Source organism: Mustela erminea, chromosome 7 (genome assembly GCF_009829155.1).
Source record: "Mustela erminea isolate mMusErm1 chromosome 7, mMusErm1.Pri, whole genome shotgun sequence".
Classification (NCBI taxonomy): domain Eukaryota; kingdom Metazoa; phylum Chordata; class Mammalia; order Carnivora; family Mustelidae; genus Mustela; species Mustela erminea.
This window is the reverse complement of record NC_045620.1, coordinates 100268668-100281742: the sequence shown is the minus strand read 5'-3', so window position 1 is coordinate 100281742 and position 13075 is coordinate 100268668.

The following is a 13075-nucleotide window of genomic DNA, read 5'->3' as shown; positions in this document are numbered from 1 at the left end:
AGAAAGAGAGAGAGAGATCACAAGTAGGCAGAGAGGCAGACAGAAGGGGGAAGCAGGCTCCCTGCTGAGCAGTGATCCCAATGTGGGGCTCCATTCCAGGACCCTGAGATCACAACCTTAGCCGAAGGCAGAGGCTTAACCCACTGAGCCACCCAGGTGCTCCTCCCTAGAGTCTCCTTCTTAACTAAAGTCTGAGTCTTGCTGTCCTTTCAGATATAATCTTCTGTCATGTAAGAGAACTGGTGTAGTGGTAAGTTGTGGGGGAGGGCAGTATTTTATAATCCTATGATTAAGTTTCAATGTTTTAGTGAGCCCATTTCCCTGGGCTGTGACTTTTACAAGTATTTCACAGTTAACCATTTCATTTAGGTGAGACAGGAAGGCTACAAGGGGCTGGAGTCCAGTAGTTCCCTTCTACCAGGACAACTAGGCTCTGATAAAAATAGTTTCCCTTGAGGATAGGCAGTTGTTAAGAAGAATGAAACAATCTGAGCTCATTTAAAAATTATTCCTTTCCTGGGGTGCTTGGGTGGCTCAGTCCGTTAAGTGTCTGACTCTTGATCTTAGCTCAGGTCTTGATCTCACAGCCATGAGTTGAAGCCTTGCTTTGGACTCCATGCTGGGTATGGAGCCTACTTTTAAAAAATGTTATTTTCCCCCTCTCTCTGCCAGAAACATTAAGGGGTTTTTCTCTGATCTTTACTGGGAAAACGTGGTAGAGCTCTTTGAGGTAAAACTCAACAAAGTTGGCAACCTCCTTAAGGCTGTGTCCACAGGAGTTTTTCTCTCTCAAATGTTGCTGCATCTCCAGCAATTATTCCATTATCCTTTGAGCGTTCTTAGTAGACTCCAGCAGAAGCTTCTGCTGCAGGTAAACTGCGATTATGTGTTCACTCATTTCTCCAGTTTTCAAGGTAGTTGTTTGCCCTGTGACCTCAGTTCTCCAATGGACCTAAGAAGAGTTGTTGGTTTGATTTTCAGTTGGTTCAGCTTTTTCGTTGCTGTTGTAAAAACAAAAGTGATGATCCCAAACTTTTTGCATGCCAGAATGGAAACCATATCATTGAGACCCACTTTTTAAAGATATTATAGAGTGGGCATATTTATCAGGAAAAGTAGTTGTACTTAATAATCCCTAAATTCTCTTCCAGGTCTGAGCTTTTCTTCTAGTTCTAACAAGTTTTGCCTTGTAAATTTTGCCCCAGAAAATGGAGTTCAAAGCCATTATGATGTCTTTAATATTAGAGTTCTGAAGCAATATACAAATGGGGTAGGAGAAAGCCTGTATATAAATCATGAAGGTGAGGTCTAAGTTTCAGCTCACCACTTCTGTTGGGTCTAAGAAAAAGCTACCTCATATCTTTGGATTTCAGCACATTCATTTATAGAATATGGCAGTTGGCTTACATGGCAATTAATGTTAACATTCTGCTATTCCAGAGGATGATTATTTAAAGGATTCATAGCAAAACTGTGCCTAATTTATGACTCACAACCTTGGTTCTCATACATGAAATACTTTATTGGCATTAAGCAAATAGCTATTTAAATGTCAGCAGTTGATCTGGGTACTTTATCTGGCAGCCTTCCATTTTCTAAATGGAAAGGAGAGGTCTTGCTGGTGCTCCCACTTATTTTAGAAATAAGAAATATAGTTCCTGGTGATTAACAGATCTCCTGAAAACTAGACAAATTGGCCTCAGTTGAGCAAGATGGTTTTTGAATAGCCGATTCACTAAAAGGGGAACAAAAGCTACAGATATTACGTACTGATTTTCAGCAGTTGAGAACTCAAATTATTGAATTTGTCAACAGATTCAGTTGGAACGTGAAAAGTTCAGTCAGTCAGTGGGTTATTTAGGCTCTCATGCTCCACAAAGATGGATTTTTTTCCTTCTTCTTTTTTTACTTCACCGATTTGAATATATTTTTGTGTGACTTGAACAAATAGGCTTTCTTTGGTTGCTATGTTGGCACAGAATAATTCTAGTACTTGCCTGTATGCAATAAATTTACATGTGCCTGTACTTTCATCTTCTAACCAATTCAGATATCATTTAGTGAATATCTATGGCATGTCAGGTACTATTTTAGAGGAATTGATTTGAGTATCATCAACCTATAGATAGTAAATGAAAACAGGAATATGGATTTAAAAAAAAAAAAAAAAGGGCGCCTGGGTGGTTCAGTCGGTTAAGCCTCTGCCTTCGGCTCGGGTCATGATCCCAGGGTCCTGGGATCGAGCCTCGCATAGGGCTCTCTGCTCAGCAGGGAGCCTGCTTCCTCTCTCTCTGCCTGCCTCTCTGCCTACTTGTGATCTCTCTCTATCAAATAAATAAATAAAAATCTTAAAAAAAACAAAAAAAAAGAATGTGGATGAGCTCTGTCAGAGGATGGGATGATGAGAATCCCCAATACTTAAAAGTTTCAGTGGGAGGAAACCACTACTGAAAATAAAATTCAGGGAAGTAACTATAGAATTAAAAATTTGCCTTCATTTGGGTTCCATAGGAAGCAGACCCCAAGACAAGGTTTAAGTCCAAGGAATTTATATGATAAATGAATGATCCAGGAAGTCCCAGTAGAGGAGTAAGGAGGTGAGGCAGAGAAGAGAAGGCAGTAAAGGTTGCAAGTTCCTGCTGTGAGTAACTGAAGCTTCGCTTCACTGGAACTCTGCACTGAGAGGCAGTACAGACATGTCTCCTGGAATTGTCTTGGCTGAAGGGTGGAGAAGCTGAAGTATTTGTTTACTAATTATTGTAAGTCATTGGTTAGGGGAAGTTCTTGGGAGATCTTCATTCCCTGGCATCGCTGACCTATCACCTGTGCACCAAGAGCGGGTTCCAGTGGTCACAGAGAACCCTGAGTTCCACAAAAGAGGGTGTGCTGATGGTGGGTATAGGTCTCGGCCATCACGCACAGACATGTTAAGTGCTTAGGAGCTACAGATGCAGCATTAACAGCACTTGCCGAAGTTTAGCTCCCTGAGACTACCAAAGGGAGAGAGAATTTCTAGAGGAGAAAGTAGTAAATAATCTCAAAAAGACTGACACGTCACATAAGTAAAAGGACGGAGAAAGTGATAAGGCGAGGGGAAGGCACTAACAGAAACAGAAAAGATAAAAAAAAAGTGATAGAAAATGAGTATTTGATGGAGCAGGATACAAGAGGAGATGAAATGAGAGGTATGTGCTTATTTATAACTAAAATTCAGAATATATACAAAGACAGGGATGCCTGGGTGGCTCAGTCAGTTAAGTGTCTGCCTTCAGCTCAGGTCAAGATCCCAGGGATCAAATCCTGCATCAGGCTCCCTGCTTCAAGAGAAGCCTGCTTCTCCCTCTCCCTCTGCTGCTCCTCCTGCTTGTGCTCTCTCTCTGACAAATAAATAAATAAAATATTTTTTAAAAATCCCTTCATAATATACATAAAGACAAATTAAATATTACAATTAAAAATAAAAACACCTTTTTGAGACTTAATTCATTTATCAACTTATTCAGGAGACTCTCCTTGAACTGCCAAGTCTGGCTTCAGTGTCACTTTTTCTTCTTTCCAGCGCACCCTGTGCTCATTTTTATGATGGGATTTACCACTCAGACTCCAAGTTATTTATTTGCTGCTTATGCAGGGATGGTATCAGGCACAGAGAGAAGTTAGAGCTCCATTTGGTTCATTTGAGCTATAAAGCATTGAATTACTTTGTGCCCAGCAATCTTAGGACACCTGAATAGAAACTAAACCAGCATCCTGGGGGATATAAACCCGGTCACACAGTGTCCATCTCAAATTGAGGTTAGTCACGTCCTTGATGTTCTCTCCTGACATACCGATGAGCTGCACTGCAGCCCAGCATCAGAATACAGGATGACTTCTTTGGAGCAATTACATTTTTCCTAAGCAGGCTCTAGATGGAGATATTCATCTATTGTTCTTTTGTTTTCTCAGCAGTTGGGGTGAACAATATACTCGACAACTAAAAAAAAGTAAATTAAAATTATTCCTCATTTTTAAGTCTCTCAAAGACTTGTAGAAATGATTTAGAATATTATTTAAGGCAGATAAGATATGAAAAATATTTTTGCATTGCTAATCTGGATAATTTATTAAAGTGGGACACTGCCGCATGTTACCTCTTTCTATCTACGGACATTTTCTAAAGAAGATACAGATCAATTGCCTTTTTATATGAAATAGATTTAATCTGAAATACAAAGGAGTTAAAAAACATTTCAATATATTCTTTAAAATGTGCATTTTGTAAACAATGATGGAGAGTACCAAAGTCAATTCACAATAGAAAATAAAAGACCAAATTTGCAAATCTTCTGCATGGATTTTAACCTTTAGGTAAGGTTTAAGAAGTTAGTATTGTTATAGCTATTGCTATTGAGTAATCACATGCCTCAGTTCTTTGGGGGGAAATGGGTTACTTGGTAACCTGCAGAACGTGTTTCAAGCAGGAGAGGAAAAGAAAAGGGAAATTAGTATGGAGTGAGGAGGGACACAGGTTGATGAAGGAGAAGGTAACCAACTCCTCACACTATGGGGAGAACATTAACCTCGCTGAGCTTCTGCTTTCTCTGCTGTCAAACAGGAACATTTCTTCCTGCTGTGCTTATCTTGTAGACTGATTAAGGTAAGAGAGGAAAAGAGTAAGTGGTTGTGAGGGGGAGGGGGAGGGGTTGGGGTGGGGGGGAGGGGGGAGGGTAGGGGGGAGGTCAGGGCCAGCTGGCAGCAGGACATGCCACGGCCCAGTGACTGCTTCTTCTGCTGGTGGTGGGGCGGACCTAGGCTTGAAGCTGAGCTTGAGTAACACAACTGTGGAAGAGATATACATACCTAGTACTGGGGTCCCCCATCCTGCTAACAGTTTGCATAACTGTGATGTGACTATGGGTTTATCATGGAAACTACTAGAAATTTTCTGACCACTATTTTGAGTGAAGGAAGAAGCCACTGAAATTTATATAAACCATGATTTGCTTTTTGGGGTCACTCTGTGGAAGGACATGTAGAAGACTGGTATTATTCACTTGTACCAGCAGGGACTCCGAAGTTCCCGAGCCCTTTGCTGCTCCTTGCAAAGCTGTGGCTTTCATCCTCTCAGTGGGCTTTTACTTGTGTTTTCAATCTTTGCAGGAACTCCAGCTCCCTTCTTCCCCCTCCTGCTTCCCAGCAGGGGATATTGAAGAATGGCTATACAGTTCTCCCCAAACGTGAGACACTTGCTACTGTGTTCACCCCTAGCAAGAAAACTCTGCTCTGGGTCTTAGATACACATCTCAACCTTAGCCAAGGAAATATGGAAGGCTTTCCTGGATCTGCTCTAAAACAAAAGACACACTTCCAAGAAGGTTAAGATGTACTCTCAGCTCCGAAAAGGCAGGCATATCTCAGAGTTGAGCATGCCGAAGCCAGTATTTAAGACTGCTACTTTAGGAATGTTAGCAGAATGATTCAGGACCTATCACTTAAACCAAGATCAAGCAGCAGCACAGGCAAAGTGCAATGCCTAGCCCAGCTCTACCCCGAACTAGGTCAAGATTTCACAGAACACTCCAGAGCAATTCTTCAGCAACACAAGGATAAGTCTTAGAAATTTTTCTATAAGATGTCAATTCTCTGAGAACATAAGATTAACTGGCTTCTGAGCCATGGGGAGGGGTTGCATTCTTACCTGAAAGTGGGAGCACAAAGAGAGCAGAAAGGAAAAGACAATGTAATTTGAAATTAAATAATTCCATCAGTGACCTATAATGATTTGTCTTTTTGTTCTTTTATCTTTTCTTTTTTTTCCTCTTTTCCTTCTTTTGCATTGTGAAATACAGAAGGCATATACAATTACGAACTGCAGGGTAAAGTGTGAGGCTCACTTTTAGATTTCAAGAATCACGGGAGATTTTGGGTGTTTGGTGGGGGTGTCAGTTACACTAAAGACTGCCTACCACTGAAGTAAAATCCATTACAGACTTTTTACCAGTTTGTTACAAAAAAGATGGCATTAATGTATAATGAACCCTAAGTTAAATCATGATTTCAATTAATATGAACTGAATTAGTTGATAATCAATGTAATAATTGTAGATAGATTAGAACTGTAACTTCTGGGCTTTTACTGGTTCTCAGACTGGTTTAAGGGAATCTCATCCAACAGAGTATTGCCACCCAACACACTTAACCAGCCTTGTGATTTAATGCTTTAGTGACTAGAAGCTTTGGACAATGTCATGTGCTATGCCAGGGGATTAGCCAACCTGAGACTTTCCAAGGAGCATTTGCCATGGACAGTCCCTCATGGACCATCTGGACTTCAGTTCTGCAGTTTCAGAAGATGGATTTTACCAGCACGCTTAACACTAGGAATGAGTGAGCTCAATAACTAGAATTAAGAGACTCATGTAAATGAACCTGCTGCGATAGTAAATTTACAGAGAGACTGGATAAACACACAAAAATGATTGAGACAGTGTTGTGAAAGATGTTACATAACAGGAGGCATTATAGCAGCCTTTGAATGTAAACCAGAATATCCAGAATGGATGCAGCCTAGAAGCAGAAGCTCAGTTCCTGGAAATAAGAAAGTTGTGCCTCTAACCCCTTGATCCATTTTCCTGATCTTGAAAATCCAGCTGACTTTTCTGTCCCTTTGTTACATAATCTGCAAAAGTGGGCTGTTGGAGAAGCAGCAAAGGTGAAGTTGTCTGTAAGTACAACACGCTAAGATAATTAGCCACAGGAGACTGTTTTCTTCAAAGAAGTTCAAGTTTCCTGAAACTCTGGTTGGTGAGATTATTTTCATGCTTTTCAAGTTGGCATTTGAACTTTCAAATGAAAAAAAAATGTTCTTATTTTTACACAGCTAGAGGTGTGACAGAATTTTATTTCTGCCTCTCCTGGGTTGACTCGAAGTCACGACAAGAAGCAGCAGAGTTGAATGCTGCCAAATGGTGTATTATTCAAATATAGTAGGGTACTCCTCCCCACCCCTGACACCCCCACTATTTTACTGGGAGGTGATACACACAGTAGTAATTATAATACTATTGATCTCGGACAAGCAGGCAGACACACACTCCTACATATTCATTACATCATTACATTACTGACCAGCACACTTAGTCTTTTCTTTTCTTATCACTGTGAATGATAAGTTGAACATTACCTCCCCCGCCACCATCTGCTAGATGTGGACTGACCCCATCACACATTCATGGCCTACTGGCTCCATTTGTGGTCCAAAGGTCTCAGGGCACATGCTGAGTTTTCTTTCTTCATGTTATGTGACATCATCTCTATGTTTATCTTCCGGTGGTCTTGTTTTCTATCATCGTTTTTGTTTCAGTGAACATTTTTTGACTCAAGGATAGGCATGTGGTCACACTGGAAGTTTCGTAAAGTGCCAAGACAAACATAAATGACATTAAAAGTTGTGTGTGTGTGTGTGTGTGTGTGTGTGTGTGTGTGTGTATGTGTGCGCGCGCGCGTGCGTGTATGTGTTTTACCATGGTTCAAAGCAAGAGAGCATAATCAAGGAACTGTTTTAGGAAGCAAATGGTCAAAATTAGCCTTTAAATAGACACTGAGGAAAATTCTTCAAATAGCATCTGATCAGAGGGAGTGACCAACAATAAAATAGAATCTAGAAGAGAGAATGGCCAGAGACATGACATGATTCCAAGTATATGCTGCCCAGAATGTATTTCCATGGGGGCCTGTGCTTTGGCCTTCTAATGAAGATTCACTTAGCCATTGCATTTCCGGAGAATATTCTTGTCCCATTGCTGCGTAACGGTAAATATGGATTCTGACTCTAATTTCAGTGGAGAGTGAGGGATTTTCTCACCACCAAGCAATTCTCAGACACCAGCTGGGTGCCCTAAAATTCAATTTAATTCTGGCGCTATCTCCCTAGGGATAACATCAGATCCCATGGATTAAGGGCTCAATCCCACAAGACTGTCCTCCACTTCGGATGCTAATGGCAAGCACAGGTTGTTACCTGGGCTTCTGAGCTGCCAATTACTGATTGGTGGTTTCCTCAACTCCTTCCTTGGGTTGATTATTTCCACAGAACTCAGGAAGCCCATTTCCTCACTAGATTACTGGTTTATTATGAAGCATATTAAAAGATATGAATGAACAGCCAGATGAAGATATACATAAGTGAGGTCCTGAACAAAAGAGCTTCTGTCCTTATGGAGTTTGGGCCTGGCACCGTGGCACGCAAAAGTGTTCTAGTTCACCAATCTGGAAGCTCTCTAAACCCTCTCTCACTCATTCTGTTTGTGTGTGTGTGTGTGTGTGTGTGTGTGTGTGTGTGTGTGTGTGTTTTAAATTATGAAGTCTTCACACAAGCATGGTTGATTAAATCATTGGCTACTGTGACCTATTCCACCCCCAGTCCCCTTCTCTTCCCCAGAAATCAGGGGCTGGGACTGAAAGAAGTTCCATCCCTCTGTTCATCGTTAGTTCCCCTGGCAACCAGCCTTAGGAGCTTTCCAAAAGTCATATCATTAACATAAACTCAGTTGTGGTAGGACGCACTTATTATGAATAAAAAGACACCCATTTCACCTTTATGGCTCTGAAGGGATTTCAAGAACTGAGGACAAGAGACCAAACATTATAACAAAAGATGCTCCCAACTGTTCTTTATCTCTTAGAAAATTCCAAGGGTTTGGGAAGCTGTGATCTAGGAAGCATGGATGAAAACCAAATGTATATATATTTTAGTACAGATCATAATATCATAGGATAGTTACTTGTAGAATATTATGGTAAAGAACATAGATTTATAATGAGACCCATGTTCAAACATGCCACCAAAAAGTGGTAACTGTGTGACCTTAATAAATCCTTTTATTCCTCAGCATGGATTCTGTGGAGCAGCATTCAGATACCCCCTTCAGGACTGTAGCACCAAATCCCCTAGCTAAGACCATTAGTGGCTGGTGGCTTTGAGTCCCTCCCCAAGACGGCTCTCAGGGTTTCCTAGGGGATCCTTGAGGTCTTTGCTGAGACTAGTTCCAGTTCACCTTCCTCTGTCCACTCCTCCGCAGGTGGCTCTCCCCAGTCAAATCCCTGAATGTAAGAATCTGTCCATGAGTCCATTTCTCCCAGGACATACTTGCAACCCTCTCTGAGTATCTGTTTCCTTATAACAGTATAGACCACTTCACAGTTTTGTGGAGAAGAAAGAACATGCCATTATTTTTTCTGTATCATACTAGAGGCAGGCTCTGCTGTCCTTCCAAGTTTCTCTTGCTGCTACCACTTTCCCTTTTCCTTCTTATACCACTAAGCTCTGAGAATAGCTATTTTGTGTCTGCCATAATCTTTCATTTCGAGGCACTATTCTTGGCTTGCTATAAGCTTTTTTTTTTTTTTTTTAATTTTCCTGTTTAAAACTCTGGTTTCTTCATGTGAAATAAGGCCTAAAATTAAGTCCCAATATTATGTGTTCCTTGGCATCTGGGACAAGGCAGGAGTACCTCAAATGACCTAATCATAAGTTCATGTCCTCACTCTCACTCTGCTCCCAGGAATAAGATTTCCTAGGAAACATCTCTCCTTATGATGGGGACCAGCTATAGTTCCTGCTTATCCTTGAGTACCAGCTTTGGTTCCTTGACAATCTATAGAACTATTCAAGATTAATTTTTTTTTTTTAATTTATTTGAGAGAGAAACCGTGAGAGAGCATGAGAGGCGAGAAAGTCAGAGGGAGAAGCCAACTCCCTGTGGAGCTGGGAGCCTGATGCGGGGACTCGATCCTGGGACTCCTGGATCGTAACCTGAGCTGAAGGCATTACATAACCAACTGAGCCACCCAGGAGACCCTATGGAATTATTCAAATGAGGCAACCATATCCTCCCTGGAAACCAGGAGTTAGCCAACTGCCTGATACTGCAAAGCCTGGCTCCCACCACCACTGACTGTTCACTCTGCTCCTCATTGTAAAGAAGCATCATCCTACATGGTGTGTGGTGTCCTTCTCTTCCAGGCTGCAAGTATATATGAAGGACAAATTGCAGTCAGTCTCATTTGTCCAATGTCAGTTGTTGTGGATTTGTCATTCCCACAAGCCCGAGGCAAGAAACCATTTCTCACCAATAGGTAAAGACGTGACTGAAACACTTTACTAAAAGAAAAGGGCCCTTTTCAATGGCTCACTTCACTGTAATGAGCTTTCCTGTCTGAGATAAGAATTGTAAACAAGGCTCCAGTCAGTTTAGGCTGTAGGGGCTGAGGGCAGGCTGTCCTAAAATGTGTCACTTTGGTATATTATTTTAAATTAAAAAGTTACTTAAAAAACAGCCGGTGCAAAAAAGAACACCCTGACCTCCCTTTGTCTCCAGAAATCAGGAAGTGAATCTCCCACGTGAAAGGTAGCCTTCCTGCCCCAGGAGCTAAAGACATACTGTTATCACCAGAGATAAGGAATTCAGAGAACAGAAGGCTGTATTACGAATCTTGTTACTTTTTATTAATTCAACCTCAGCTCAAATCCTGTTTAGAAGTCCTTACTAATTAAACACCTGAACGTAAGTTTTCATGGTCCTGTCAATTCCTCACAGATTTATTATCTTTTTGTCTAAAAAGTATAAAAACTGCCTACCATCATTTCTTTGGGTCTCCGTTTCGTTATTGGTCCTCTGTGCTCATGTCATTAAATTTTATGTTTTTTCTCCTGCTTATCTGTCTCGTGTCAATTTAATTCTAAGGCCAGCTAGAGGAATCTTGCAGGGAAGAGGAAAACAGATGCCTGTATATGCGATCACACAGGTGTCAACCACTGGCATCTTATTTTAACAATTATTCTGTTGGTTACTTCTGCAATTCTTTTGCCACCCAGTCCCATATATTCCCTCTCTACCATGTCCCTAGATATTATTGTCCATGTCCACTTTAGAATTTTTTTTTAAAGATTTTATTTATTTATTTATTTGACAGAGAAAGTACAAGCAGGCAGAGAAGCAGGCAGAGGCAGAGAAAGAAGCAGGCTCCCCACTGAGCAAGGAGCCCGATGCGGGTCTCAATCCCAGGACCCTGAGATCATGACCTGAGCTGAAGGCAGTGGCCCAACCCACGGAGTCAGCCAGGTGTCCCCACATTAGAATTTTGAATGCCGAAAGGCTGCTTTGAGAAACTGAGATTGGTTCAGAGTCTCAGTTGAAAGATGCAGGTACAACTCCCAGGGAAGATGGTGGAATAGGAGGATCCTAGGTTCACTCTGTCCCAAAGACACAATTATATAACACTGATATCGGTCTTAGTAACCCAGAAAATGACATGGAGACTGGCATAACTGAATCTCCACTGCTAAATGTAGAGAAGAGGCCACATAGGAGAGGGTAGGAAGGGCAGAGACTCTGTCAGGAGCCAAAGAGATCCAGGCCATCCATCGGGGGAAGAATTCATGGTACAGAGAGGGAAGAGAAGCAGAGCCCCACACCAGGCACCCCAGGCTTTGGGGACCCACAATGGGAAGACAAATCTCTGTAACCTTTGGTGCTGAAAACCAGAGAAGACTGGTTTTGCAAGTTTTTTTTTTTTAATTTTTTTTAAAAGATTTTATTTATTTATTTGACAGAGAGAGACCACAAGTAGGCAGAGAGACAGGCAGAGAGAGAGGAAGGGAAGCAGGCACCCCGCTGAGCAGAGAGCCTGATGCGGGACTCAATCCCAGGACCCTGAGATCATGACCTGAGCCGAAGGCAGCGGCCTAACCCACTGAGCCACCCAGGCGCCCTTTTTTTAAATCAGTGGGGCTTAACACCTGGAACTTTTAAAGTCAGTAGGCTTGGCTCTGGGAGAGCTGGTGGATGATGGGAAACTGAGTCTCTGCCCTTAGAGATAGCAGAACAAAAAGCCTTGCTGATATATAGCACAGAACAGGCAATCTGAAAAATATCCATGGTATACAGGATGGAGATTTATTTAATAACCTCAGCATGTGCTGGAGGGATAGGGATCTTTGGGAGAATTCTCCAAGAGCAAAAGAGCTTGTGGGCACCTTTCCTTCCCTTCATCCCCAGGCTAGGTAAACTGACACCTGTGGGAACCAGCACAGCATTTGAACCCTCTCTTCCTAGCTAGTAACAGTGCACCCAGCCCTTGTGTGCTTCTGCAGAGCTGCCTCCTCCAACCCTGCTGGTCTCAGCAGGAGTTTTTTCAGGCAGCTGCAGGGCTCCTCCTTCAGCAGACCAGCACAGATTTTGTTGGCCTCATGTGCCCCACCCCCTCATTCTCCTGTGGATACACCCTCCAACATGCCCTTGAAAGGAGTCCATACAAAGTGTGCCATGAGCCTGGCAGTGTGTGCAAGCAGCCCTGATAGGGGCCAGCACCCCTCCAAAGTGACTCATGCCCAGGGAGAGGGGAAGATAACCACACACAAGCCAGTACTAATGTAGCCCCAGTGGTAGGCTGGGGGCAGGCACTGGGATTGACTGCAGGCTCTGCCCACCAAAGAAAGATTGTCAGGGGACCACACAGGGAGAGTACCCTGCAGTTCTGTGCTACTGAACTCTGGAAAAGGCATGGTCTGACTCTCCTCAAATCCAAGGTGGCCCCAGACTGGCCCACTACAATGCAGAGACAAAAACCTGCCCCAAATAGGACCATCGTAGATGACTGGACTGAAGGCAAAAGTGGCTCAGCCACAACAGTAGAGGGCACGCAAAATACATAGGAGATATCTCTCTAGTGCCAGGTTCTAGTGAATAAAAGACAGCTCATCAGAACAGAACCATTCACTAGTACCTGTCACTTCAGGGTACTACAGAAATCATCTTCAAAAAGCCACTACTTTCAAGAGCTGACTTTTCTAAAACTTAGAAACAGATACAGAGAGTTAGACAAAATGAGACAGAGGAATATGTTCCAAATGAAAGAATAGGACAAAAACTACAGCAAGAGAGCTAAATGAAATGGAGATAAGTAATATGCCTGACAGAGAGTTTAAAGTAATGGTCATAGAGATACTCAATGGACTTTAGAAGAGAGTAGACAACCTCATTGTGACCATCAACAAATAGAAAACAAAAAGAACCAAGCAGAGATAAAGAAC